Here is a 6,937-nt window from a genome sequence, read left to right on the forward strand (position 1 = left end):
CCACCGTATGCTATTTTTATGAGAGAGATGCCTTTAGTGGCCCTCGAGTCTATTTTAAATTTTTAATCATATTACTAAAACCATAAATACCTTGTTGCGATTTATTTAATTTTATTTTACTTTGCAATTTATCTATCATCTACTATGATATTTGATCCTTGCAACTAACGAGTACAAGGGGATTGACAACCCTCTTGCTCGTGTTGGGTGCAAGTATTTGCTTTTGTGCGTGTAGGTACTGTCGAAGGTTGTTTGCGTGATACTCCTGTTCGTTCGGTAAACCTTGATTCTCTACCAAGGAAAATACTATCCGCTACTACATTACTCCATCCTTCCTCTGCGGGGAAAATCCCAACACAACTCACAAGTAGCAAATCTCCACCCGCTATTCTCTGGTCTATGAACTATTTATGTTGGACCTTTGTTGAGATTAGTTTTCAGTGTTGAATACTACTTGTAGTTGATGCTTAGAAGTTTTATTTTTGAAAGATTCATATATTTTGATTGTTAATATGTGCATCTCAACTGATTATGATCCATATGATGTCTTGAGTAGTCCGTTATGCTCTTGAGGACATGGGATGAACTTTGTCCCTTGAACTGTTGAAGTTCTTCTTGCATGGCTTGAATCCATTCAGGTTCCATAAAAGCTTCAGCAACTTTCTTGGGTTCTGATATTGACACAAATGAAAAATGCCCACAGAAATTTACTAGCTATGTTGCTCTTGAGCGAGTGAGCGGACCAGGTGCATTGATGCTGTCAATAATCTTCTCCATTTGAACTTCATTTGCAACACGAGGATGAACAGGACGAAGATTCTGCTCTGGCTGATCATTGTCATCATTGGGAGAATTGTCTTCGGTCTGAGCATTGTCTTCAGGTTGATTTGGTGCAGAGATGATAAGTTCCTCTTCAGGTTGTGCTTCAGAGGGCATGATCTCACCAGTTCCCATCAACTTGATAGATTCACCGGAAGGAGCTTCATCAAGTGTACTTGGCAGAATTTCTCTTTGTGAACCATTGGTTTCATCAAATCGCACATCCACTGTTTCAACAATTTTGTAGTGGAAGAGGTTGAACACTCTGTAAGAGTGCGAATCCTTTCCATAGCCAAGCATGAAGCCTTCGTGAGCTTTGGGTTCAAATTTTGACTTGTGATGGGGATCCTTGATCCAACATCTAGCACCAAAGACTCTGAAGTAGCTGACATTTGGCTTCTTGCCAGTGAGGAGCTCATAGGATGTTTTGCCCAGAAGCTTATGGATGTAGACACGGTTGATGATGTGACAAGCTGTATCAATGGCTTCAGGCCAGAACTTTCTTGGTGTCTTGTACTCGTCAAGCATTGTTCAAGCCATCTCGATGAGGGTTCTATTCTTGCGCTCTACAATGCCATTTTGCTGAGGTGTGTATGGAGCAGAAAATTCGTGAGTGATTCCCATTGTATCCAGATAAAGATCAAGCCCGGTGTTCTTGAATTCAGTGCCGTTATCACTTTTGATATGCTTGATCTTGACACCATAGTTGTTCATTGCTCGATTGGCGAATTGTCTAAAGACATCTTGTACTTTAGTCTTGTAGAGAATTATGTGCACCCATGTGTATCTTGAGTAGTCATCAACAATGACGAAGCCATAGAGACACGCCGTTGTTGTGAGGGTGGAGTGGTGGGTAGGTCCAAATAAGTCCATGTGAAGCAGCTCGAAGGGTTGAGATGTTGTCATGATTGTCTTCGAGGGATGCTTGGCCCTTGTCATCTTTTCAGCTTCGCAGGCACCACATAGATGATCTTTGTTGAACTTGACACCTTTGATGCCTATGACATGCTTCTTTTTGACGAGAGTATGCAAGTTCCTCATGCCAGCGTGCCCCAGCCTTCGATGCCAGAGCCAGCATTCTGAAGCTTTAGCAAGAAGACATATGGCAAGTTTTCGACCTGCTGAGAAATCTACCATGTATAGATCACCTTTCCTATACCCTTCAAAGACTAGAGATTTGTCAGATTCCATTAGTACAAGGCAACGATATTTTCCAAATATCACAATCGTGTTTAAGTCACAAGGCATTGAGACAGACATTAAGTTGAATCCAAGCGATTCAACAAACATCACTTTATCCATGTGTTGATCCCTTGAGATTGCAACTCTACCTAGACCCAATACTCTGCCTTTACTAGTGTCAGCAAATGTGATTTTACTCTTGTCGGATGGACGTAAGGTTGAGTCCATGAGAAGACTTTGATCTCCACTCATATGATTAGTGCATCCACTATCAGTAATCCATTCTGAAGCTTTTGTGACATGCCCTACAGTGCAGTTAGGAGGATAGGCTTCACAAGGTATGTTGTGAAGCATAAGCATTTTACACACACATGGATTATCACAATTTAGATCAAGATTTGCACACAGTATGACAGATAAGAGATTCATATGTGGAATTCATAGTAAGTCATTTTATCATGCGTCCCTTTATGTTTTAGGTCCCCAGCAATTATATCGGACGCCATTGATTGCTGGCTGGAGACCACATTCTGCAAAAGAGAGTTAGTTCTTCTTCACCACCCACATTTTCAGGGGTGGCTTAGAAGCAATGAGTCTAAGTGCAGCATCTGAGAATTTCGGCTTTGAAGCCCTAGCAAATAGCCTTGCAGGAGATGAATGATACTCATGTGAATAAGCAGTGAAGTTCTTAGTTCTATGAACATATCGATTTGAAGACACAAGCTCATATTCATGAGTCTGAGTATGATTTCCCTGCAAAACATTGGCGTTAGGGTGACTCAAGTGAGTCCTGTGTTCGCAAGTAGCCGTTGGACCATATGATGCCATTGGTCTGGGGTTTGTCTTCTTCACTGGTGGTGTCATGATGACATTCACTGGAAGATTCTCAAGGCAGCTTTTGGGCACCCAGATCTTCTTCATAGGAGATCCATTCCTGCAGTTAGTACCAATATACCTGGCAAACACTTCACCATTCTGATTTTTGAACAGTTTATAGTTTGCATCAAAGGATTCATTAATAATAATAGGATTAGCACAGGTAAATCCAGATAAAGTGGATGGATCCACTGAAGGTTCCTTTGCAGCAACCCATGTGGTTTTGGGATACTGCTCAGGCTTCCAGTAGGGACCATCAACATTCATTTTCCTCTCGAACCCAACACCCTCTTTCCTAGGGCTTCGGTTCAGAATCTGCTTTTTGAGGACATCGCAGAGAGTCTGATGTCCCTTCAAACTTTTGTAAATCCCTGTTTCAAGCAATGTCTTCAACCTAGCATTTTCATCAGCAATACTAGTGGTATCCTCCGCAGAGGGGTTAGTGACCACATCAGTAGTTGAAGACAATGAAACAGCAGCAGAAGTGGAACATTCAGCAATAGATGTAGCGTTATCACACTCAATACATTTTAAACATGGTGGTTCGAATCCATCCTGAGCGGGACTAATCTGTTGAGCGCGAAGTGACTCATTCTCTGCTTGAAGATCTTCATGAGTCGCTTTCGATTGCTCAAGCTCTTGCTTCCTTTGAAGATAATCATAGGAGAGCTTTTCATATGTGGTTGAGAGCGTATCATCAAGATTTTCAAGTTCTTGGTACTTAGCATGAAGATTTTTTATGTCTTCTACTAAGGACTGTGAACGTGTCATTTCCGTGTCCAACAGGTCATCGCTTTTGTCTAATAGTTTTTGAGTATGTTCCATAGCCCTTTGTTGTTCAGTTGCAATTTTAGCAAGTGTTTTGTAGATGGGTTTGGATTCACAATCAGAGTCATCTTCACTTGAAGTTTGAAAGTAAGCATCGCGAGATTTTACCTTGGCACCACGTGCCATGAAGCAGTAGGTGGGAGAAGAATCATCTTTGTCATTAGCTTCACCATTGGTGTGGACGTCATTATCTTCAGTGTTGAAGATGGACTTGGCGACATAGGCTGTGGCTAGATCCAGACTTGCAACGCCAGGGTCAGACTCCTCACCAGACTCCACCTCCGCCTCCTCCGAAGCAGACTCCTCCTCTGAATCCATTTCCTTGCCAACAAAGGCACGAGCCTTGCCAGATGAGCTCTTCTTGTATGATGAAGACTTCGAAGAAGATTTTGAGGATTTCTTCTTCTTCTTGTCATCAGAATCATATTCCTTGCTCTTCCTCTTCTTCTTCTCATTGTCCCACTGTGGACACTCAGATATGTAGTGACCAGGTTTCTTGCATTTGTGGCAGGTTCTCTTCTTGTTGTCATGAGTGGAAGCTTCATCATTTCTTGAGCTGGATCGTGAAGACTTTCTGAAGCCCTTCTTCTTGGTGAACCTCTAGAACTTCTTCACAAGCATGGCAAGTTCCTTTCCAATGTCTTTAGGATCGTCAGAACCGCAGACAGATTCTTCTTCTTCAGATGAGGAAACAGCTTTTGCTTTCAAAGCACGAGTTCGGCCATAGTTGGGGCCATAAATATCTCTTTTCTCAGAAAGCTGGAACTCATGTGTGTTGAGCCTCTCAAGTATATCAGACGAATCGAGTGTCTTGAAGTCAGGAAGTTCTTGTATCATGAGGGCAAGGGTGTCAAAAGAGGTGTCAAGTGATCTCAGCAGTGTCTTGACAATTTCATGCTTGGTGATCTCAATGGCTCCGAGAGCCTGAAGCTCATTTGTGATGTCGGTGAGGCGATCAAACGTGAGCTGGACATTTTCATTGTCGTTTCTCTTGAAGCGATTGAAGAGATTGCGAAGAACACTGATCCTCTGGTCTCTCTGTGTAGAGACGCCTTCATTGACCTTGGAGAGCCAGTCCCATACTAGCTTTGACGTTTCCAGAGCACTCACACGGCCATACTGTCCTTTGGTCAGATGACCACAGATGATGTTCTTTGCAGTCGAGTCCAGTTGAATGAACTTCTTGACATCAGTTGGGGTGACACCTTCACCAGTTTTGGGAACGCCGTTCTTGACGACATACCACAGGTCGACATCAATGGCTTCAAGATGCATGCGCATCTTATTCTTCCAGTAGTTATATTCAGTTCCATCGAACACGGGGAAAGCAGCGGAGACCTTGATTATCCCTACAGTCGACATAGCTGAAACTCCAGGAGGTTACACCAAATCACACAGAACAAGGGAGTACCTTGCTCTGATACCAATTGAAAGTGCTAGTTATCGATTAGAGGGGGGGTGAATAGGCGATTTTTAGGAAAGTCTTCAAAACATGGAAGTTTCGAAGACAAACGATAGAAACAGCCCAATTGATATGCAGCGGAAGATAAACTACAACAAGCAAGCCATAATCAAGTATGCAATAGCATTAACGTTTGAAGATTAATAGCAGCTAGGTAGTAGGATCAGGATGGAAGATAGTATGCAGCCAATCAACAATAGTAGTCTAGCAATGAAATCAATCGGATAAAACCATAAGCACTGACTTCACGAATACAAACTCAAAGTAAAGGAGGGAAGAGATAGAACCAGTTGCTTGTTGAGGACACATGATTTGTTGGACCAGTTCCAGTTGCTGTGACAACTGTATGTCTGGTTAGGGAGGCTGAGATTTAACTCAGAAGACCGTGTCTTCACCTTATTCCCCTTGAGCTAAGGTCACTTAGTCCTCGCCCAATCACTCTGGTAAGTCTTCAAGGGAGACTTCCAAACCTTCACAAACTTCATTCACTCGGCAATCCACAATGACTCTTGGATGCTCAGAACGCGACGCCTAACCGGCTGGAGGATACACAGTCCTCAAGTGTAATAAGTCTTCAGGTCACACAGACAGAAAGACTTCAGTGATGCCTAACACTCTTTGGCTTTGGGTGTTTGGGCTTTGTCCTCGCAAGGATTTCTCTCTCTCAAATGCTTCGAGGTGGGTTGCTCTCAAACGACAAAAGCCGTATACAAACTCTGAGCAGCCACCAATTTATGGTGTAGGGGGTGGGCTATTTATAGCCACCAGGCAACCCAACCTGATTTGTCCAAAATGACCCTGGGTCACTAAGGAACTGACACGTGTTCCAACGGTCAGATTTCAAACACACACGGCAACTTTACTTGGGCTACAAGCAAAGCTGACTTATCCAACTCTGGATAAGATTTGCTCTCATTGTCTTCGCTCGAAGACATAGGATTTGGGTTGAGCATCACTTCAGTCACTCTGACTTAGTTCACTTGGACCCCACTTAACAGTACGGTGGTTCCTATGACTCAACAAAGAAGAAAGGAAACGACGAAACCACACAGTCTTCGCGCTCCATTGTCTTCACGTAATGTCTTCTCATGTCATAGTCTTCAATATGAATATCTTCTCATACCACCATTGTCTTCAATGTCTTCATACATTTTTAGGGGTCATCTCTGGTAGGTAAACCGAATCAATGAGGGACACTACCTGCGTTATCCTGCAATTCTCACAAACGCATTAGTCCCTCAACCAACTTTGTCGTCAATACTCCAAAACCAACTAGGGGTGGCACTAGATGCACTTACAATAAGCCTTGCAAGCAATGTGACCAATGAGTTGGTTACGGAATGATGCATTACGTAACGAGTAAAGAGACTTGTCGGTAACGAGATTGAACTAGGTATTGGATACCGACGATCGAATCTCGGGCAAGTAACATACCGATGACAAAGGGAACAACGTATGTTGTTATGCGGTTTGACCGATAAAGATCTTCGTAGAATATGTAGGAACCAATATGGGCATCCAGGTTCCGCTATTGGTTATTGACCGAGAATAGTTCTAGGTCATGTCTACATAGTTCTCGAACCCATAGGGTCCGCATGCTTAACATCACGATGACAGTTTTATTATGAGTTTATAAGTTTTGATGTACCGAAGTTTGTTCGGAGTCCTAGATGTGATCACGGACATGACGAGGAGTCTCGAAATGGTCGAGACATAAAGATTTATATATTGGACGACTATATTCCGACACCTGAAGTGTTCCGGACGACT

Source organism: Triticum aestivum, chromosome 6B, assembly GCF_018294505.1.
Source record: "Triticum aestivum cultivar Chinese Spring chromosome 6B, IWGSC CS RefSeq v2.1, whole genome shotgun sequence".
NCBI classification, from domain to species: domain Eukaryota; kingdom Viridiplantae; phylum Streptophyta; class Magnoliopsida; order Poales; family Poaceae; genus Triticum; species Triticum aestivum.